The following is a 23,841-nucleotide window of genomic DNA, read 5'->3' on the forward strand; positions in this document are numbered from 1 at the left end:
GAAGTCAGGAATCGGCAAGAGCGGCGTCCGATCGCCCCGGGATCCCCCGATGCCACCTGCCCTTCCAAGCGCGGGGCCCGGGAGCGGGGCTGCGCGTGCCGCGCCCTGTGTGACCACCACATGGCCACCTTGGGCCCGCATAATGACGCCATTTCAAATGCAATCTATGCACCCCAGGGCTCCACAACCCATCTGAAGGAGGCTCAAATTAGCTGAGCCCTGCTCCCCTTGCACTCTGTGTAAGGGTCTGATTTGTGCTTTTTAATTAGGAGGTTATTCAAATAACCTTTGGATGCGCACTTCTACAATAACCAGACTAGGTCTTAGTATCATTTCAATTGTGGGGCTAGTTAGGAAAAAGGATTCAAAGCTCCATATTATTTTGGTGTAATGTAGCGATCTTTACAAGGTCATCCCAATTTCATAGCTCCCGCTGTTACTTTGGGCGGTGACTTTCTTCCAAAGAATTGTTCTTCCAAGTTTAAAAATCAAGTCAAAACCTGAAGGAACAGCATGATTGGGGAATTCTTTCTTTCTTTCTTACTTTTAATCTCATGCTGTTTTAAAATCCAACCCCAAAAACAACTGATGTAAATTTAACCATTTTTGTTTCGTGTAACAGTATCTTTGTCTGGTAAATAGGGCATTGTTAATAAGAAATGATCTCCAATTTTTTAGAGATAAAATGTTCAAATTATATAAAAGTCATAGGAGTTATTAACTCTGCTATAATTTGATATTTGCTGGCACAGGAAAAATGTAATACAGACAATACCTATTTTACTACGTATTTTGTATACAGTATTTAAATTATTTACGAAAATCAAATACCTGCATATATTTTATTATTTTTTTTAATTTTTTTTAACGTTTATTTATTTTTGAGACAGAGAGAGACAGAGCATGAATGGGGGAGGGTCAGAGAGAGAGGGAGACACAGAATCGGAAACAGGCTCCAGGCTCTGAGCTGTCGGCACAGAGCCCGACGCGGGGCTCGAACCCACGGACCGCGAGATCGTGACCTGAGCCGAAGTCGGTCGCTTAACCGACTGAGCCACCCAGGCGCCCTTATATTTTAAACATACACGTAGGCAATCAGTTAAGTTTTTGAGTAACGAACATTGTGCTATAAATTGTCAAATTACCAACTTATGCCATCATATGTATAACATGTATTAATATGCTCACTTCATTTTATAATACGTTGTATTGAAAACACTGACGTTAATTAGGCTTCTCTTGACTTCACAGACTTTATTTTTTTGACTTGTGTTTTAACAATTAAATTATTCCTTTTCATTAGGAATCACATCTCTAAAATATTCCTAAATGATAAAATCAAATAATCTTTCTATTACTATTATAGATCATTTCATATATCATTAAGTAAATTACCGTCGTTGAAATTAAGCATTTTCATTAACAGGCAACTCTATCTCCTACTTGAACTACCCTAATTAATTTGCCAGCTTTGATGTGTAATACCAAGACCACCTCGCATGTTAGAAGTAAAATGTACAGGGAGAACGGTCAGACCCCCAAATTCCTCAAATAACTATTCCAGATTGCTTCCCATTGACAGTATCTGAGTACCTTTATAGTCGCTACATTTAATTGATAACATTGTGTATTTTACATAAAGTGATTTGCCTAAACCAAAGATTTTTAGATAAAAAGACGCAGAATGATCACATTTCTAATGGTAGGATCTTGAACATTTGTCTGTTTCATAAAATCACACCCAACTGTACATTATTTGTGAGAGGTAGGAAGATGCTCACCGTTTCCCTGTTTGTAAATGTAAGATTTGGAGGGGAAAATGGGTGCTGCAAAGAATGCCTTGCAGAACCAGGCTCTCTTGGAGACACAGGTGACTTCAGTCCAGGCGCCGGTCGGTCGCACAAGCCTGGCCACGCATAGGTGCCCATGCCTCCCCGGCAGCTCTGAGTGACCCACCCTGGGGGACACAGGGTGACTCCGGAAACTCCCGCATCCACTTTACTCTGCGCATTTTTCAAAACAAATGCTTCCATTGGCCTCTTTGCTTTCATTTATCATTAGGTAACTCACATTTTCTTCTATTTTAAAAACAGATGGGATCATTTTACCCATCTTTTAAAAGTAACAGCAGTATGTCAGACGTCGTCTTTTTTCTATTGTTAAAATCTAGACTAGCTGCCCTTTGAAGATTCCCACTGCCTTACTAACTCCCTGCATGGAAAAAACTTTCCCTAAGGTGTAAGTTACAGCAAAATGATACACTTTTCGACCGTTTCCATCTTAACATTTTGTGGGCTCCCTGCCCCCCCGCTCCCTGGAAGGCATATTAATGAATTAAGTGGGAGTTAGTGAACGTAAAAACGTATTTGTCAGTAAATTCCAGGCGGTAAGAGGTGAATGGCTATGCTTTTTGCCAATTCAAAAGGAGGACAGTGGCAGCAGCAGGAAGTAGCTGCTAAACGAGGTGGGTCTAGATGAAGACGAACTTAGTTAATTCTTAAAACAAACCTCCGCAGCGTGAGGAAACAAAACAGAGAGATTGAGCAACTTACCCCAGGTCACACAGCTATCACATTGCAGAGGTCCTGTGGCCAAATCTTAACCCCTGGCGCCTGGGCTGCGACTGTTTCTGTGAGTTGGTCACCTCCCCAGGGTTATCCTCCGGGCGCTCCAAAATAAATGGGGGATTACAACGTCAGGCTGTTGCAGGAATTCAATGGGACAATTGTTTATTGTCAAATTCCTTGGCCCGTTTCCAGGAAGGGGGCAGGCGCCGCACGCGTGTGTATGTGTGTGTCTGTGTTGCTCGTGTGTCCTACTCCCAGAACTGTCTTCCATACACTAGAGGTTCAGTAAGTCCAGGGACAGTAAATACATAGATGGGCGATATATGTACATAAGTGAATGTCAAAAATGTTTTTAGAATTGTTCTTGGAAGGAGGCAAACCCTAAGAGCCTCTTAAATACTGAGAACAAACTGAGGGTTGATGGGGAGGGGAGAGGGGAAAGTGGGGGATGGGCATGGAGGAGGGCACCTGTTGGGATGAGCACTGGGTGCTGTGTGGAAACCAATTTGACAATAAATTATATATATATATATATATAAGTATATATAAATACATAAAATTATAAAAAATTTATAAATAGATATTCATAAATATATATAAATATATAAAATTATAAAAGAATATAAGCTATATATGAATAATATAATATATAAATGTATTTATATAATAATAAAATATAATATTTATATATTAAATATAAGTATCTAATACTTGTAATAGTAAATAAATATATAAATATATAAAATTATATGATTATATGTATATAATTTTATATATTTATATAAATATACTTATTTTATATTTACATAAATATATTTATTTTATATTTATAAACATATTTATATTTTATATAAATCTATAAAATTATATATGATTATATGCATATAATTTTATGTATTTATATATTTATAAAAATATATTTATTTTATATTTATAAACATATTTATATTTTATATAAATCTATAAAATTATATATGATTATATGCATATAATTTTATGTATTTATATATTTATAAAAATATATTTATTTTATATTTATAAACATATTTATATTTTATATAAATATATAAAATTATGTACGATTATATGTATATAATTTCATATATTTATATACTATAAATAAAATTTTTCTTGGAAATTAATTGTAATCATTTTTTCCTTTATCCCATACATCATCACTTTTGTCACTATGACCTGTCAGTGTCTGTATCCTCCTCCCTTATCGGAGCGTAAGATTCTTTAGTTCAGGGACTGTAACTTACCAGTTTTTATACTCACACAGAGTGGGCACAGAGTAAATGCTGGCTGAATGCAATTAAGTTCACTTTTACTCCGAGGCATTGGAAGTCTTTGTCAGTTTGAAAGTATTCAATGAAGGGAATACTTGCTTTGCAGGCTTAATATTAGCAAGAATTCTGGCCTGTGCGTTCTGATCAGTTAAAATCATGTTCAAACTGTACTTTTCCCAAGGTGCGGATACATTGGAGAGGAACAGCCAACCCAGCGGGAAGTGCCTGGCTGCTACTGGCCTGGGGCCCGCAGGAGGGCGAGGGGACACTGAGCCACTGCAGAGGGAATGGCTGCATCCTCCTGGACTGGGTCACGTTTTATTTACTTATGTTTTTTTAAGTTTTTAAAAGTTTCTTTATTTTTTAGAGAGAGACAGAGCACGAGCGGGGGAGGGGCAGAGAGAGAGGGAGACACAGAATCCGAAGCAGGCTCCAGGCTCCGAGCTGTCAGCACAGAGCCCGACGCAGGGCTCGAACTCACAGACTATGAGATCGTGACCTGAGCCGCAGTCGGCACTTTACCCACTGAGCCCCCCCAGGCGCCCCTGGTCACATTTTAGAAAGAAGGAATAAACTTTGAAGGGCGATTTCTGACTTCAGGGACAGGGGAACAATCAGAAACGATTGTAGATGACAAAGCTGGGAAAATCATCCATTTACAGTTTCAGCATCATCGACCAGCCTCCTCCTGCAATCAGAGTGCGGGAACAGGTGTAAAACGTCTTCCTTTCACTCTGCATCTAGCTCCGACGCATTAGCGCACAGATTAAAATCTACCTTGTTCCCTTTCACCGTGTCACCGCTTGAGGACATAAACACAGGGAAAGAGCAACTTGTCCTGTGATGTCCAAGGCTGCTATTAACTAGATAACGCCGGTTCCAGACCTTTATTAGTTCAGTCCCGTCTCTTGGCGAGGCTCCCACCTCAGCGTGAGAACACCTGACCTCCTCCCCTCGCTCTTTGATTTCCCAGCCAGGCAGGTTTGTGTGCAAACCCTGTGGCATCAGGCTGGAGGGCAGAGGCCTCTGTCTCTGCTGAGAGTTAAAACAGGCCTGGCCTTTGAACTGATTTGCTGGAATGGGTGCCTGGGTGTGTGCACGCACATGCACCTGTGTGTGTGTGTGTGTGTGTGTGAGACAAGCCGTGGTCCTGTGCCCTGAGGTTGTGAGGCCCCAGTGTCTACCGCCCGGATAGACGCACGCTGAGTCGGTGCGCCTCATTATCAAAATGATGTTGACAAACTCAAAAGTACAAAGAAGAGAAGCAAAAAAAAATGATAAAGCAGCCGAGACGATTGATTTACGAGGAAGAATAGAAAGACCCATAGATAATAGTGAACTGTATTTTGTCTTCCTTACGCAGCACTTCGGGGGAATTCTAAACAGGCGCGTTGGCGGAAGAACGTTAGAGGGAAAATATCCGGAAAACAATCACAGCGCGCGAACACTTAGGAGAAACCGAAAAGAGAGAAATTCCGAAGACAACCTCATCTGGTTAGCGAAGATGGGTACACGCCTCGTCGGCCCCGGGAGGCGGAAAAGAACACACCGCTGTGAGATCCACTGTAGAAAATTATTTTAAGTTAAAATGAGCGGGAGCCACCCATTTGCCTTGCCAAAGCCAACTCAAAAATAACGGCACGGTTTATGTAAATGCTGACACGCGCTGGCCCGTGAATTAGCTGCGGAGCGAACGTCGTCCCACATCACACCTGATAGAGGCACACTCAGCAGACGGGCCGGGATGGGAGGGAGTGGCGGTGGCCCGGAAGGGATGTCAGTATCATCTTCTTTTTCCACGCACTTGGCTCTATGCTCTATTATGGAGGATAACGATTTGACAGTCTGACCCCTGGGAATAAAGTCAATATCAATCAGGGCTTGGTATCTGCTGACATCGGGGGACAGAGAAGAGCCCTCTTTACCTACGGAAGCGCAAGGCCGTGTGAGCCTCAGTGTTTATATTAAACGGAAAGTCTATGACGCTTTGCAACGATTTATCGTCACCTTCCTCCCAACAGCTGTGCCTTCGCCATCTTCCCAGACCCCTTCCTATGAGTTGAGTTGGGTCCACGCTCTTTCTCTCCCCGCAAGTACCCACTGCCTTTACGGGTGACGCGGCCAGCGGCCAATTTCCTCACAGCCAAGGGCAAGGTGGTTCTGTGCTGTTGCCGCTGCGACACAGAGGAATCGATTTCCAACTAAATGCCTCAACTGTGATTATCATGACACTAGATTGCATGTGTTTGAGGGTTAAAATGTATGATTAGCAGCACGCAAACTCACGTGGGGGGGGGGTCGACGCAGTTTTTAAGACAGGAGAATGCCGAGCGTTTGAGAGGCTGTGTTATAGAGACTGAAGACGAGCATCATTTTCTGAAACACATGATATTTTCACTCACCTATAAAAATCAAAACCTGCTACCTAATGCACACTATCAGAGCATGATAAAGAAGACTGAGGGACGTGTATTTTGCTCTCCTGGCTAACGAAAACTATCAGGAGACTTCTCTTTGATCAGCTTTTTATTTGGGGGTAATAATTACGTTTTTGATTTACAAGGAAAATAATGATTGCGAGAGCCCCCAGTTAGTATCAAATGGCCTCTTAACGCGATACACATATTTCTTTAAGTAACGCGCTTTGGAGCGCCTATTTTGTCCAGAAGCCAAGATAGAATTTCATACCCTGAAATGGTTTTCAGAAGCCACTTTTTCATCGGAATGTTTTCTTTCCGGGGAGTGCGGCTGAGCTGGCCAGGGGGCAGGCTTTGAGCCGGGGAAATACTCCACTTTCCTTGGAAGTGGATTATAAGATTTCTTAGCAATTGCTTGACTTGGGTAATGGTGTTTTTCTATTTCTTCTTTCCCCGTATTTAATATTACAAAAGTGATTACAAATTTCTGCCCTGCTTTTCCATTTCCTTCACTGGGATTCCTTACTGTTCCTTCAGAGGTCAAGTGGGGAGCCTCCCTTTTCTCTGCCCATGCCGGTATTTCCAGAAAGTTCTCCTCTCCTTGCTTGACCTGCTGACCTCTGGCCACCAGCCTTTTCCACCACTCCGGTCTACAACCTGACGTTGGGTCCCTAAGTCACTCTTTCATGAGCACGAGGCCATTTCCAAAATAGTGGATTTGCCATATTATTCAATATCCTTGCATTAAAAAACTGCAAAGAATACCCACTTTAGTTTTTCTTCACCCGAGAGCAGTAAAAAGAAAATATTTGAGAATCTCTTCCAAACAGGGTTGATAAAAAAATCACAAAATAACCAAAGACCATCGTTCATCGGAAGGATCTGACTTTGCTGGTTGCAAATCCCTCTGTTGGGGCGCAAGCGGACAAGAGACAGGGGTGAGCGCTGGGGTGACCCGGCCGCTGGGCAGGTGCGGGAAGGGGGCGGGGAAGGACGCAAGGAGCCCGCTGCCCCCGAGGCGGTCTTCTGGGCCACGTGTGCGTCTGCAGGGCGCATTGTGACACACAGCACGATTACACGTTGCCTCCTTACTTATGGCCGCGTCTCCTCGTGGCGACGGGGCCACGGAGACAGTCCCTGGAGGAGTTAGTCCGCCCGGCAGAGAGGAGCGTGTGCCGCGCACGGCGTTGCCTTGCTGGGCGACAGAGCGGAGGCTGAGGACGCGCACACAGAGGGGCAGAGGCGGACACAGCCAGGACGTGCCAGGTAGACCAGGGACGTGCAGCACCCCTCCGGGAAGGACGCAAGGTGCCTAACAAATGCGGGCTCCCAGGCGTCTGGTTCTCAGGGGAGCAGGTGCACCAGCGGTGAGTAGGGCTGGTCTCCAGCAGGGACAGTCCCCCCACCCCCAGCCCCAAGAGCTCCCAGTCGGGGAGGGAGAAGGGCAGGGGCAGGGAAGGCCGGAGGCGGCCTGAGCAAAGGCCTGCTCTCCCAGCCCCGGCTGGGGAGCGAGGTGCACCTGCCATCACCGCGGAGCCAGGCGGCCTGTTCTGCGGCCCCCGGCTCGGCTGGCTCGGGAGCAAGGCGCTCCCCAGCCGCATCCGAGAGCCAGGCGGCAGCAGGTGGCAGCATTGTCAAAGGCCTGGCGGGCCAGCCTGCACGGGCAGGAAGTTTTGCGTGTGGAGGGGACTTCGACCTTTCAAGAATTTACTGTCACCTCCTGACTGCTCCATTGTTCGCCGGTGACGGCGGCTCGTAATTAGCCACGAGGCACTTGGAATTGACTTATGTGAACGATTCCTTCCACTCACTGTTTTCCCGCATGACATCAACCTGAATTCCTGCACCTGGAATGTACCAGACGGTGGTCCTGCCATCTGAGAGACAGCGGCAACCTCTCTCGAGCTTGCAGTAAACAAAACCAAACCAGAAATGAAGGGGGGGGGGGGGGGAGGAAACGGAGGGAGGTGTGGATAGAAAGAATGCAATGAAATGTCTTCTCTTCTTTCTTTTCTTTCTCAAATCTGTCTTTTATTTTATTTTTTATTTTTTTAGTGCTTATTTATTTTTGAGAGAGAAAGAAAAAGAGTGTGAGCGAGGAGGGGGCAGAATCCGAAGCAGGCTCCAGGCTCCGAATGGTCAGCACAGAGCCCACGAGGGGCTGGAACTGATGAACCGTGAGATCGTGACCTGAGCTGAAGTCAAGGCTTCAGCCACTGAGCCACCCGGGCGCCCCTAATGTCTTCTCTTCTTTAACCTGAGTGTGGAGGATAGGGCGACCCTGTGCATGTTAGAATGGCTTTCTCCCTTCTTTTTGTTTAAGTAGTGACGGAGATATAAGACAGGGGGCCCCTCTTTCTCATCTGAGTCTGGGTGACTTGGCAATCGTCAGCTGGGCTGCACGTCACACGATTAAGGGGAAACACAGCCGGGACCCAACATCCTCGAGCCAAGCAATTCCCCCAAGGGAGAGGCAAAGTCATTTTCCTGTCCCCAGCCGCGAACGTGGGCTAGAAAGAGCAAGAGCTTCGAACCACAATGAGGGCACGTGTGCACACGAAGGTCACACTCACCTGTCGGTAACAAGGACAGCGGGCCCTCGTGGCTGCAGGTGACACATGGCTTTCCCTTCCGTATGACCCAGTTGGCCTTTGACTTTCCATTGTGTTTGTGACCCAAAATGCTATTGTTTTCCTCTGTTGCTTTTGTGCCCCGTGCTGATGCTCAGCCAGAACGTCTCCGGTCCGGATCAGACATTTTACTGCGTCCCCACATCTCAGCCAGGCACGCGGGCTCTCTCCCTACGCCCCGCACACACAGGCGCACGCACGCGTGCCTCGGCTGGCTCTCTGCGTCGGAGTAAATTAGTACTGATTGCTCATATATGCTTAATAGTTCACAAGGAAAACTCTTTCCATTAGAAGTGCATCGAGCTGCCATGTGGAGGCCGGAAACTGACACCACCGAGTTGTAGAAGCAAGTTCTGTTTAAAATGATGCCAGAGTGAAGCACCGGCATTCATTAAATCAGGCAGAGTTTCTCATTAAATGTGTAGATTGACAGTCGGAACTAACTGTCATTTGCGGCTTCCTTAGAGTCCCCCTACCCAGTAATATATATATATATATATATATATATATATATATATATATATTTGCACAGTTGATATTATATTTAGAATAAAATAGTGAAATTGTGACTGTTTGGTGGCTGGTAGATGCCTGCTTTGTATGAAAACAGCACCGTTTTTTCTTCCTTTGTCACCTCTCCAGAAGAAGGAAGCTAAACCCAGTCAGGAGGCCGGTCACCAACACTTCGAGTTTACGTCCAAATAACAGATGAAATGGGCCCCGTGCTACCTGGAATACATTTAAATATTAATCAAAAACTCCCGAAATTCGCAGCTTGGGCTTGCTGTTTTCTTACTGTTTAATTCCTGCATGTACTTTACTGTAACCACAGCCAATAAATCGTTTCATGAAAAATTCCTGGTAACGCAGCTATGGAGGAAGGGTCCAAAAATTAACATCTCTTCATGCGTAGAAAAGTGACTTGATGAAGGAGAGGCACACATCACTCATTACAAAAATACAATTCTTTTTCTCAAAGATCTGAGGCCCCTAGGTGACACTATTTTGCATCTTAACATAAAATATGAAATGCAGAAACTTCTGCTATTAACAGATAGTGCCGGAGTACTCTGCCCTGGGCCGCTTGCAAAGATAAAAGATAGTCATGCCTTGAGGTACATAAGGAAAATATTTCTCCCATAAATATGGGATCCCGATCATCAATGAACAGGTATTCCGGAAGGTACTGTCAGTACGAAATGTCATCTAGGAGCAAAGATGCTTTCCTGATCTAAAAAAAAAAAAAAAAAAAAATCATGTATATGCGTCGATGTACATGTGCTTACATATTCAGAACTGTGTGTGAGTGATGGAAAAACCTGTAGGAAACAGTCTTCGAAAAATAAATGCAATTTTCCAGAGAACAACCTGAAAGACCGAGTCATTACTTGGAGATCTTCTACTAAGAATTGTCTTCCGTGAATGTGTGCTCTGTTCTTGTCCCCGTCCAATTTATTCACTTCCTTAAATGTAGCCTCTATTTAAAACAAAACAAAACAAAACAAAACAAGACAAAACCTAGGCGGACACTCCTGTCTGTGAAAAGCTCCTTCCTTTTTACACCTGCGTTCTAGAAGGAGTATTTCATTTTACAACAATGTCTTTTTTTTTTGTTCACAGTCTCATTTCTTCATTCTGTCAGGAGCTTGGATTTCTCTCTTAAGGTAGATCCTCTAAGGCCCCTTGAGCTACTGCGAATTTGAAAGTACTTTCTCTAGAAAGCTTTTTCTCCTTCTCTTTTCTCAGTCTTTCACAGTGTGAATTTATTTCAGAAGGTGGCTCTGCAGCCTTTGTGCGTAAATAGAGACAGAAGTGGATATAGATACAGCTGGGTAAGCACAGATGCAGGTGGGGAAATGCTGGCTTTGGTGCTCCTGGTGTCCCCTGACTGGCGTGCCTGCCTCTGTCCTGCTCTTCCTCTAGGGTAGGGAGAAGTTTTCTTGGGCTTTCTGTGACTCGCTGACTACCCTTGTCAAGAGTTTTAAAAAAATAAATTATCAGAAACTTTGGAAGAAATCTTCACCTTTGTCCTTGGAACTTAAACTATTACTTGAACATTCTTTCTGAGGATAGCACAAATTATAGTAACATGTGCAGTCTTAAATCAACAGTATCTTCATGATCTTGACATCCATAATTCCGTAAGTCAAGCCAAGATGGAAAACAATACCCTCCTTTAATTACATACAAGGTTTTGAATTCATATTGCACAAAAGAGCCCAGAATAACCAAAAGTGTGTTAGAAAAATGAGCTTAGCAAAGATAAAATAGTTTTGGGGTGGATGTAACTAAATTCCTGAAAAACTCTGCGGCTTTATTTAAAAGAATATTGGGGGAAAATTCTCCACAGAATATCTTGTAGTTTTGTGCCATTATAGATTTTCTTTGCAACATAATTCCCAGGCAAAAGCTAAGATACAAACTGCATATATTTTCTGCAGAGCAGTATTTTTGATTTGGCAAAATGTACGAAATGAATGTATGTGGTCATGTCCACATTTCAAATGACTGGAAAAAACAGAGTGTTCACCAAATAGCATTGAGAAAACTGAGTTGCTATCTTAAAATAAAGCAATTCAATTATTAACTTAAAATATTTGAAGTTGCACACTGTGTATTCTTTGACTAAAATGAATTAAACTAGAAATCAATATCAGTCATCTGGACAATCGCCCCCAAATTGGAAAATAAACATCACACTTTTAAATAACCTATGAACCAGGAAAGAAATAACATGGAGATTTGGAATATATTCTAAAGTGAATTACAATTAAAACACATCATATAAGAATTTATGAGATGTAGGTAAAGAAGTTCTTTGAGGGAAATTTATAGCACTAAAGCTTAAATTAAAAACAAGAGATGTTACAAATCAGTTGCTAAAACTGTTACATTAAAAAATTAGAGAGGAGGAAAAATTTAAACCTAAATTAATCATAAAAAAGAAAATAATAAATACAACAGCAGAAATCAATGGAATTAAAAACAGAAAGGAAAGACATCCCAGCAGAATCGATGGGATCAAAGCAGGTTAATTTTAAAAGATCAATAAAATTGATAAAACTTTAGCCAGACTGATCAGAAATAAAAGAGAGAAGAAACAAGCTACTAATATGAGAAACAAAAGAATTCTAGAGATTCTGCAGATGTTAAAGGGGTAATAAAGTGATATTACCAAAGATACACAAAAACATGTCATCGGTTAAAGAAATAGATTTGTGGAATGCTACAAAGTGCCACAGCTCGTTCAGGAAGAAATAAATTACTTCAATAGAGTAATATTTATTAAACGAATTAAATTTTTGGTTTAAGACATTCCCACAAAAATCACAAAACAAAACAAAGACTCTGGACCCAGGTGTCTTTACTGGCCGTTGTACCAAATGTTTGAGAAAGAAATATAGTTGACCCTTGGACAACGTGGGTTTGAACAGTGTGGGTGTGTGGGTCCACTTACATGCAGATTTTTTTTCTATAAATAACAAGACAGCATTGTAAATGTATTTTTTTCTTCTTTATGGCTTTCTTAATAACATTTTGTTTTCTCTAACTTACTTTATCGTAAGAATACATATAACATGCAAAATATGTGTTATTCAACCGTTTGCATTATTGATAAGACTTCCAGGGAACAGTAGGCTATTAACAGGTAAGTTTGGGGGAAGGCAAAACTTATACATGGATTTTCAAGGGTTCGGGGGGTGGGTGTCCCAAACCTTTCTGTTGTTCAAGGGTCAACTATAACACCAGTTTTAAATAATCTTTTCCAGAAAATATAAGATGAAAGAAACTTCCCAATTTATTTATCAGTCCAGTGTTACAGTGATCTCAAAACTAGACAAAGATACTTCAAGAAAAGAAAAATGCAGGTGAATAAACACGGCCACAAAATTATTTAATAAAATATAAGCCAGTCACATCCTAAGTAATAAATCGCGATCACCTGGAATTGACCCCAGTGATGCAAGGCTGGTTCAACCTTTGTAAATTGAACAATGTCATTTACTCTATCAGAATGTGCAGGGAAGAAAGCAATGTGGCCATCTCCCATAGATGCAGAAAAAGCATTAAGGAATTCCAACAGCCATTCCTGGTAACACCTTTCTTAATCTGCGAAGTGCCACCTGCAAAGAACCACAGTGAATATCCTGCTTAATGTTGAAAGACGTTCCCCTAAGGCGGAGAATAAGCAAGGACGTTCTCCGTCACCATTCCTATCTAAGATCTGTATTCGTTCTCTACTGCTGTCACAACAAATCACAAAAAACTTAGCAGCTAACGCAACCTATATTTATTAATTTACAGATCTGCGAGTCAGAAATCTGTCACAGATCCACTAAGCTAAATTCCAGGTGTCGGTGGGGCTTTGCTCCTTCCCAGAAGCCATAAGAGAGGATCCATTTCCTGCTTATTTAAGGTGTTGGCAGAATTCAGTTTCTTGGGATTCTAGGTCTGAGGTCAAGGCCAACACTATTTTTTTTTTAATTTTTTTAAATTTTTAAAAATGTTTTTAATTATTTTTGAGAGAGGGAGGGAGAGAGAGAGAGAGAGAGAGAGAGAGAGAGAGAGCACGAACAAGGGAGGGGCAGAGAGAGAGGGAGAGACAGAATCCGAAGCAGGCTCCAGGCTCTGAGCCTGAGCACAGAGCCCGACGTGGGGCTCAAACTCACAGACCATGAGATCACTACCTGAGCCGAAGTCAGTCGCTCAACTGACTGAGCCATCCAGGCACCCCTTAAATACTTTTGAGAGACAGAGCAAGTGTCTCTGAGCAAGTGAGTGACCACAAGCAGGGGAGGGGCAGGGAGAGAGGGAGACACAGAATCTGAAGCAGGTTCCAGGCTCCGAGCTGTCAGCACAGAGACGAAAGCAGGGTTGGAACCCGAGAACCTCGAGGTCATGACCTGCGTTGAGGTCAGACACTCAGCCGACTGAGCCAACCAGGTGCCCCAAGGTCAACACTCTTAATCACATTTGCAGAGTCCTTTTTTCTACTTAATGTAACTCATTCACAAATTCTGGAGTTTTGGGTGTGGTGTGGACATCTCTTCTTTCTTTTTGGTGGGAGGTGGGCACTATTCTGCCTATCACAGTATCACCGTGGAAGAACTGTTCAGTACAATATGACAAGAAAAGGAAAGGGAGACATTACAGGAGATTGAGGGAAAGAACTAAAATGATCTTTATTCATAGACCATAGGATTGCCTATGTCAAGAACTCCACAGCACTTAAAAAACACTACGGGGTATAATGCATTAGTTCATTGATGTTGTTATACAGAGAGTCGATATACAAAATCAATAGTATTTTTAGATGATAGAAATGAACAATTAGATATCAAAAGTTTTAAAATACAATTTGTGATAAGACCAAAATCTCTTGAAATAGTTAGGGGTAGATCTACCCAAAGTTTGTTCAAGATTTGTACAGTAAAAATTATAAACTTTGAAAAAAGAAATCAAAGAGAGACTAAATTTTAAAAAAGGTAGTGTGCATAAATTTAAAGACTGATTTCAGTTTACCCTAATGGATTTATACATTCAAAGCATCCTAACTGAAATCTCTGTAGGTAACTGGTTGAATCAACAGCTGATTTAAAATTTACAAGGACACACAATATATCTACTACTGGAGTCTCCAAAACTATAAAATACAACAATGAAACAGAAGAAACGTTGGCTTAAAAGCAAAATGAGACTTTCCGGGTGCTGCAAAAGCCAAAGGCTTCCTCCTTTTCTGCCACCGAGAGAGACAGCTTCCTGCATGTATGTGTATTTTAAGGTTTCTTTTCTTTGCTTTGCTTTGCTTTCCTTTTTTTCCCTGAAACAAAGGGCAATCTGATTTTAAAGTCCACATGTTTGGTCCAGGAAAAATTCACCAAAAGAATGGGGTGTCTGGGTGGCTCAGTCAATCAAGCATCTGACTCTTGATTCCGGCTCAGGTCATGATCTTGCAGTTCATGAGTTGGATCCCCGCATCAGGCTCTGCACTGACAGGGCTAGGCCTTCTTGGGATTTTGTCTTCCCATCTCTCTCTGCCCCTCCCCTTCTCACTCTCTCTTTGTCTTTCAAAATAAATAAATACAGTTAAAAAAAAAAAGAATGAGATCTATTCTATCAAAATTATTGTCTCTAGCACACAAAAACTAAGGCACTTTTCCCTCCTAAGCTGTACAGAAGGAAACTACCAGAGGAACTTCCACCAGTCCGGCAGGGGACCATGGGAACTAAACCCAGAAGGTTAGGTGGGAGCCTGGAATGCATGGAATATGGCCAATAACTGAGAAAATGAAATGTGTGGTATGTTTCCACCATGTTGGGTGAGCAGCTAATAGAGAGTGCACAGAAGAGGAAAAAAAAAAAAAAGATGAGCACCTTTTTTAAGTGAAACGTTAAGAAAAATACAAAGATATTTAATAGAATAGTAACAATACCAAGAAAGGTAACATAATTGACCAACATTGAGCCAACAGTGGGTAGGGAAGATGGTGGAAGGATGCTGTCTTTATCGCTGCTTGTCGGAGGGGACCAGTGGTTACTGTCTAAGTAATTAAAGGATGGAGGTAACTAGAGGCGCCTGGGGGGCTCAGTCGGTTAAGCGTCTGACTTCGGCTCAGGTCGCAATCTCACAGTTTTGTGAGTTCGAGCCCCGCGTCGGGCTCTGTGCTGACAGCTCAGAGCCCGGAGCCTGCTTTGGATTCTGTGTCTCCTTCTCTCTCTGCTACTCCCCTGTTTGTGCTCTCTCTCTCTCTCTCTCTCTCTCAAAAATAAATAAGTAACAAGTAAAAAAAAACAAAAAAGAGGTCCTCTACCAAGTTATAATTTTAAAAAGGTAAAACTAGTAAAAAAAAAACAAAAAAGAGGTCCTCTACCAAGTTATAATTTTAAAAAGGTAACCACCAGCCTTTCTAAATATTAGAAAATCTGTTTTAAAAAACCCCGCAAGTTAAACACAAACTAAAGACGTTAAAAATGCTGTGCATGTAGAAAATAGAAAATACACAGAATAATATGACAAAGCTAAAATCAAACGTATTTCTTATTTCAATAAATGTCAAAAAAAGTTTCAAATTCAGTGGATGTACAAAGCAAAACCCAAATTTATGCTGTTTAATGGAACATATTTAAAGCAGTATAATTCCAGTGGCATCTGGGTGGCTCAGTCGGTTAAACGTCCGATTTCGGCCCCAGTTGTGATCTCATGGTTTGTGAGTTCGAGCCCCACATCGGGCTCTGTGCTGACAGCTCGGAGCCTGGAACCTGCTTCAGAGTCTGGGTCTGTGTCTGCCTCTCTCTTTCTTTGCCCCTACCCTGCTCATGCTCTGTCTCTCTCTGTCAAAAACAAACATTAAAAAAAAGAAGAAGAAGAAGAAAAACACACAATGTGATTCTAGAATAAAAATAAAATAAATAAATAAATAAATAAATAAACCAAAGCCCAGATTTTAAAACCCAAGGATAGGCAAAGTCATGCAAGAAAGAGGTGGGCAAAAAGCAGGGGCCATGATCTTAATATCAGAAACCAAGCAGTTTACGGGAGACCTTGGAAAAAGATTAAAAAAAAGAAAAGAAAAAGACAAAAGAAAGAAACTCTGGTACAAAGGCGAACTGTTAACAAATGGAGCTCAGCAGGCAGGCACACGTGCGCATGTGCGCGTACACGCAGGAACAGCGTGGCCCCTCCTTCAATGGGGCAGGAATGACAAGAGCAAGAAGAAAGAGAAGAAACATTGGTGCGGGCGTTTCCGGTTATTTTTTCGTCCACATCAGACCAAGTTCAAAGCAGGAGTGTATGAAAATCCGATAACATAATGAACAAGGGAGATCTGCCTTTGCAATAAGAACAAATCCTGTGCCCCTAGAAACAGAGAAAATATCTCCTTTATACGTGACCGTTGGATGTTCACTGAAATGGCACGGATACCAGGGCACAAAGAAAACAGGGCGGCCAGCAGAACTGGGAATTCCTGTTTTTCACCACTGAGTATAATCCTGGCTTTTAGACAACGATAGAAACGTTATATCAATTAGGAAGTGGACATCTGCTCCTGATTTATTAATTTTGTTTTCAAATTATGAATGGTCGTTGGAGGCTTCCAAATACCTGTCAGCATCTATGGAGATGGGCGTACTTTTTTTCCTTAGATCTTTTAATACCATGGATTGAGTCAACCGATTCCCTAAAATTCAACCGTCCGTGTATCTGGAATCAGGTTCACCTAATTATTAAATGATTACGTGCATAAAGCGACTTCCGATTGCATTTGTCCACTGTTCACTCAGGAGTTTGCACTAGTATTCATTAGTGAGATTGCTGAACATTTGTGTGGGAAGTCATTTCTTTATCTGTACGTCTGCGATCACCAGTATCGTTTAAAAATGTGCGGATACACTAGAAAAACAAGGAGAGGTGGAATAATTGGAAACGATGAGTGAACTCTTTCACTTCATGTTGATATATTACCTGAAAAAAAAAAAAAACTGGCAGAATCGGCCGAAGCAGTACCAAAATTCAAAAATTGTGCGATGCAGAAACGTAAGTACAATCGGTAAGTCATATCTTTGAAGGAAAAGTCCTCCTTTAAAACAAAAAAACTCCACACATAAAATAAGGAAGAAAACAGTTAAGAGGAAGGAAACAGTGTCTACTCGGAGCAAACTTTGTGCTACTATCAAAGAACGGAGAAAGAAGTGATCGGAGGAAAAAGACATACCAGGTTCCTGAACGAGCGTAGTCAAAATTAAAGATATGTCCAATGCATACAATTTAATTTACAGATTTCACATAATGCCAACACAAATATGCCAAGAGATATTTGAAGAGAAAGAAGGCCAGATGATTCCAAAGCTCACGTGGAAAGGTAAGATTCGGAAATACTGTGGGAGAAAAAAAAAAATGTCCGCCGACTAGCCCTACCTGATCTTAAAACGCACGATAAAATCCCCATTAAGAAAATAGCGTGGTACTGGCACATCAACAAGAGGGACCAAAGAAAATAAACTGCAATGCACTGGGACTTTGGAATATTATTTTTGTGGCAATTAAAATATGAGGGATAAAGATTAAGAAAGACGGACTTTTCCATAAGAGGTGCTGGGACAGCTAGGTTGACTTAGGAAAATATTACTGTTGGACCTATTCTGTACACCACACCCCACAATGCACTCCGGTGGTTCAGAGATTTATTTATAAGATAAACGAGTCAAGGGCCTGCAAAATGGCCAAATTCTTTAATAATCTTAGAGAGAGGGAGGCTCGGATAAATGTCAAGAAGCCATAAAAGAAGAGATTGTTAAGTGGACTGTGAAAGCCAAAATTTTATGTGTAAACCAAAAAAAGAAAGAAGGAAGGAAAACAAAAGCTGAGGGAAACGTAAAACCAGAAAGAGTTTTCTGCGGTGCATATGGCAAGCCAAATACCGCTCTCCCTGACACAGACGTCCTCCGGTGGATGGGGAAAACACCAACAACCTGACAGAAAAATAGACAAAATACATAACTAGAGATTTCGGGAAAGAAAATGGAGATATAAGGAAAGATATCTAACTTCACTCAGCTAAGGGAAATACACATTAAAATGCTACTGAGGTCTACCACATTGCAAACACCTGAAAGTTTGATAATACGCTTTTTTGTTGAAGCAGTGAGAAAGAAAGCTTTCTTGTCCGTGGCTATTAAGAAGATAAATTAGTACAACATTTCTAGGGGATACTTTGGCATTATCTATCAAAATTACAAATGCCTCTATAGTGTGACCCAGGAGCACCACCTTTGGGAATTTATCCTTACATAACAGAAAAACCGTGTTCGAATGTACGTATTTATCACAGCATTATTTCTTTTTTGTTTTTTTTTTTTAACGTTTCTTTATTTCTGAGAGGGAGAGGGAAACAGAGTGAGAGCAGGGGAGGGGCAGAGAGAGAGGGAGACACAGAATCGGAAGCAGGCTCCAGGCTCCGAGCCGTCAGCACAGAGCCCCGACGCGGGGTTCGAACTCGTGAACCGCGAGATCATGACCCGAGCTGAAGTCAGATGCTTAACCGAGCCACCCAGGTGCCCTATCACAGCATGACTTCTAAAAACCAAACTGAACCAATATAAATATTCATCAATCAGGTACAGATTAATTGAATCACTAACTACATATAACAATACATACATAAGACAGAATGCCACCTGGTGGCATTACTACAATGCATGTAGTATGTAATGTAAGTAGTATGTGATATGTAATACTACATGGTAAAATAGAAAGAACATAAGTAAATTTAGATACATTATAGACTGAAGGGCGTACTTTTGTTCAACTGTCCATATTACTCAAAGCAATCTAGAGATTCAACACCATTGCTGTCAAAATTCCACTGCCTTTTTAAAAAAGCAATAGAAAGAAACATCTTGAAATCCATATGCAATCTCAAGGGACACGGAATAGCCAAAACAATCTTTCAAAGGAAGAACAAATCAGCAGTCCTCACACTTCCTGTTTTCAAAACACATTACAAACCTCCAGTAATCAAAACAGGGCGATGCGGGGATACAGATCAACATGGAAGCCAATAGAACAGAATAGAACAGAACAAAAATAGTGGTAAGTGGTCAAATCATCTTCAACAAGGGTGTCAAGACCATGCGGCGGGGAAACGTTGCAACACTATTGCATTAATGTTGTAGAAATTGCATAACTCGTAACTCCGTGCAAAAGAGTGGCGACGTATCCTCACTAACATTGTACCCAAAGATTAACCAAAAGTAGGTGAAAGATTTAAACACAAGACCCCAAAGCATAAAACTCCCAGAAGAAAAGAAGGGACAGCTTCATGACATTGGATTACAAGGTGATTTCTTGGATATGACACCAAAGCATAGGTATCAAATAGGCGTGTGGAACTATAAACTTAAAAAAAAAAGTTTATTTCTTTATTTTGAGAGTGAGAGAGAGTGAGAATGAGCAAGCAGAGGAGGGGCAGATAGAGAGGGAGACAGAGAATCCCAATCAGGCTCCACACTGTCAATGCAGAGCCCGACGTGGGGCTCAAACTCAATAAACATGAGATAATGACCTGAGCTGAAACCAAGAGTCAGACCCTTAACCGACTGAGCCACCCAGGCTCCCTGGAACTACAGACTTTAAAAAACTTTTGCACATTAAAGTAAATAGTCAACAGAGTGAAAAAGCAATCTATTGAATGGGAAGAAATTTTGCAAATGATATACTTGATAAGGAATTAACATTCAGAATATATGAAGAACTCCTATAGCTCAACAGCCACAAAAAACAAATGATGTGATTAAAAAATGAGCAAAGAACTTTAGTGGATATTTCTCCAAATACATACAAATGACCAACAAGTATGTGAAAAGAGGCTCAACATCCTTAATCATTACACAAATACTAATCAAACCATAATGAGGTAGGGGCGCCTGGGTGGCGCAGTCGGTTAAGCGTCCGACTTCAGCCAGGTCACGATCTCACGGTCCATGAGTTCGAGCCCCGAGTCAGGCTCTGGGCTGATGGCTCAGAGCCTAGAGCCTGTTTCCGATTCTGTGTCTCCCTCTCTCTCTGCCCCTCCCCCGTTCATGCTCTGTCTCTCTCTGTCCCAAAAATAAATAAACGTTGAAAAAAAAATTAAAAAAAAACCATAATGAGGTATCATTTCACAGCCATAAAGATGGCTACTATCCACTGCCCCAAAATAAACCCCAGAAAATAGTCAGTAAATGCGTAGTCATGGAGGGATTGGAATCCTTGTACACTGTTGGTGAACATGTAAAATGTCACAGCCACTATGGAAAACAGAATAGAGTCTCCTCAAAAAAAAAAAAAAAAAAATATATATATATATATGTGTGTGTGTGTGTGTGTGCATATGCGTGCATATGTGGAGAGAGAGAGAGAGAGAGACAGAGACAGAGAAACAATTACCATGTGATCCAGAAATCAACTTCTGGTTGTATATCCAAAAGAATTAGAAACTGGGACTCAAAGAGTCATTTGCATATCCATAAGTCGAATCCATAAGTCAAATCCATACTCTATGATTTGACTTAAAGGTGGTATCTAAAATAGTTGAAGTCCTAGAAACACAAGTAGACCGCTGGTTGCCAGAAGCTGGAGGTGGCGGGGTGGGGGGCAGGGGCAAATGGAGAGCTGCTTGATGGGGATAGAGTTCGGGTTTTGCAAGACAGAAAATTCTAGAGATCTGTTGCAGTACAAAGCCTATTGAACAGGACACGAGTAAATGGTTAAGGTAGTTTTAAAAAAAGAAAGCATTTATATACTCACATAGACAGTATCTGAACATTTATGAAGCGAAACCAAGAAGATGGCCAATAGTGTGCATCGTATTCTACCTTTTAAATAAAAATGTGGACATTAAGAGCATGGTTTGCCTTGGCTAGAGTATGCAGAGAGATCTTGAACGTTTACTCAAGAAACAAAACTGTTGACCTGTTAGTTCCACGGGGCGTACGGCTGAGAACTGAGCAAACGAAAGATGATGTAGGAGTGAGGCGTTCACACCTGTCTGGCTCTTCATTTTGATTCGTTTGTAAGTGGCAAGAATGTAATTCACTTTTACAATTGAATTAAAACATTAGAATTCTTATACATACATTTTTTAATTCATGGAATCCTTAGCTTGGAAGTCCTAGGTGAACGAAACCATGACTTAGACAAAGAATAAATGTCCAGGAAATGTAGGATATTTGTGTTTGAAATCTTAGATGGAGTTTAGTCACCAATTTTGGCGTATTCCAGAAAACCGGCCAGAGGAGGGCGTGACTGGCTGGGCAGTGGGCAATGACCACTGGAAGTGATGAATACTTGTACTGGAAGCCTAGGTTGTTGGCTCAGTCGTCTACGGGGATGCTCACATCTTCAGGGGGCTGGTGGAGGTAAGGAGAGCAAACCTTCGGCGAAGAGGGGTGTCCAGGAGGTGAGTACGTGTCACAGTAAGGGCACAGCATGGCAAACCTGAGACATTCCTCACAGGGGAGCAGGGCGTTTTCCAAGGGACTGAAGAAAAATGGTCCAGAAATGGTCCGCAAGCTACCACCAAGAACAAGAAGGCTCTCTCCCTCCAGTATCCTGTCTCCTCACCTGTAAAATGGGGCCGTTGAGAGGGTAAAATGTGTCAACATGTGTAAGATGTTAAGAAGGGGGCTGGGCGTGTAGTAGGTGATGGAGCCTTCTGACGTCCACGTGGTTTATTTTAATGGAGAGGGGAGGAGACGGCGCTCCCCAATGTTACAAACAAGTAATTTATGTATCAGGGGAGGATTTCTGCTGCTTCTCCAATGCAGGCGACGTCTGTGATAAAGCCTGTAAAATTATTTTGTACTATAGCAGACACTGAAAGATACGTGATTTATTTTTCAGTGTTTCTTTACCTGCCGACATGCTGTATTTCCTCCGTAAGGGCCACACGTTCCACTCTTTGGCCAGTATTCTGCGTGCGGTGCCTGACACATCACCACAGAGTTACTTCCCAAAGACGTGCTCTAAGCAGGAACGGACACTTGTAATCAACGCACAATTTTTAAGCCATAATAAATCATGAATTTTATTGAGGCTTATGCACTGAATTTATTCATTAGCGCTTGTATATTCACAGTTGTATTCTATCTAACCGGTTGTAGTTTTAGGGTAGACAGTGAAATACGGGGGTCAAGCATTATTAATTAAATTCAGTACCGTTTGCAAGGTATTTATTTCCAAAGCGCTAGAGATCCCATCAGCAAACCATCCCTGTACAACACCGTACAGGCAAGTTTGGAGGAAAGGCGACGTGCTACCCATTAATTTTAGAGCATGTGTCTTTGTGGAACCTGAACTCCTTTCGCAATCTTTTTCTTTTTTCTTTTTCTTTTGTTTTTAAGAGACAGAAAAATAGTTTTACCTTAGGCAACACGCACAGTCACTGCGAGACGCTAGAAATAAAAAGCCTCTCTACATATTCATTTTTGAAAGTACAATGTCCACGAGTCAATATGATAAGCAATTCCTCCATTGCTTTGACTTCCTTTGGAAATAAGTAAAGCGGTCGATTTTTTTTTTTCTTCAACGTTTATTTATTTTTGGGACAGAGAGAGACAGAGCATGAACGGGGGAGGGGCAGAGAGAGAGGGAGACACAAAATCGGAAACAGGCTCCAGGCTCCGAGCCATCAGCCCAGAGCCCGACGCAGGGCTCGAACTCACGGACCGCGAGATCGTGACCTGGCTGAAGTCGGACGCTTAACCGACTGCGCCACCCAGGCACCCCTAAAGCGGTCGATTTTTAAGCGTCCCATGAAGTCCATCACATTCCATAGATTGAATCGTCTTTGCATCAGCGACTAAGGCACAGACTACCTTGGGGCAAAAGGTGACAAAGGAATGAATCCGGTGGCCAGTGTCTCAGACCACATTCTCAGGCTACAGGTGTTAACGCTCGTCCTATGTAGGATTGTGGTATGTAACGGAACACGAGCCCCGGCCACAATTTTCAAAGGGTCGCAAGGATAAACTCACCGAGATGTTTAAATCAAGCATCTAATTTCGACCTTCTCTTCGTGATGTTCAATACAGAGTTTGCATTTCTGCGCTGCTGATTTTGAGCAGCTTTCCAGGCTACGTGCTGAATGACCATCTACGCATATGCTCCTGTCGCTGACGCAGAAGAGAAGAGGTGGCCCCTTGCGCTCCCTCCCCCCAGTGGTCAGTGGCTTGGTGAGGGTTCCCGGGACCGCATCTGGCCAGCATGCACCCCAGGACCGCCCGGCTCGGTGGCTCCAGGGTGTGGCAGCAAGGACTCACCGTGGATTCACGGTTGTTTACACTGGCCTCCTCCAAGAAAGTCTGATCCTGGTAATGCCTTGCCTGGTGGCAAAGGTGTTCCCGCTGACATGAATGTGCGAGAAAAAGCCCTTGGCCGACACACGGAAATCCTACTAGT

This window comes from Prionailurus viverrinus, chromosome A1, assembly GCF_022837055.1.
Source record: "Prionailurus viverrinus isolate Anna chromosome A1, UM_Priviv_1.0, whole genome shotgun sequence".
In the NCBI taxonomy this organism is placed as follows: Eukaryota; Metazoa; Chordata; class Mammalia; order Carnivora; family Felidae; genus Prionailurus; species Prionailurus viverrinus.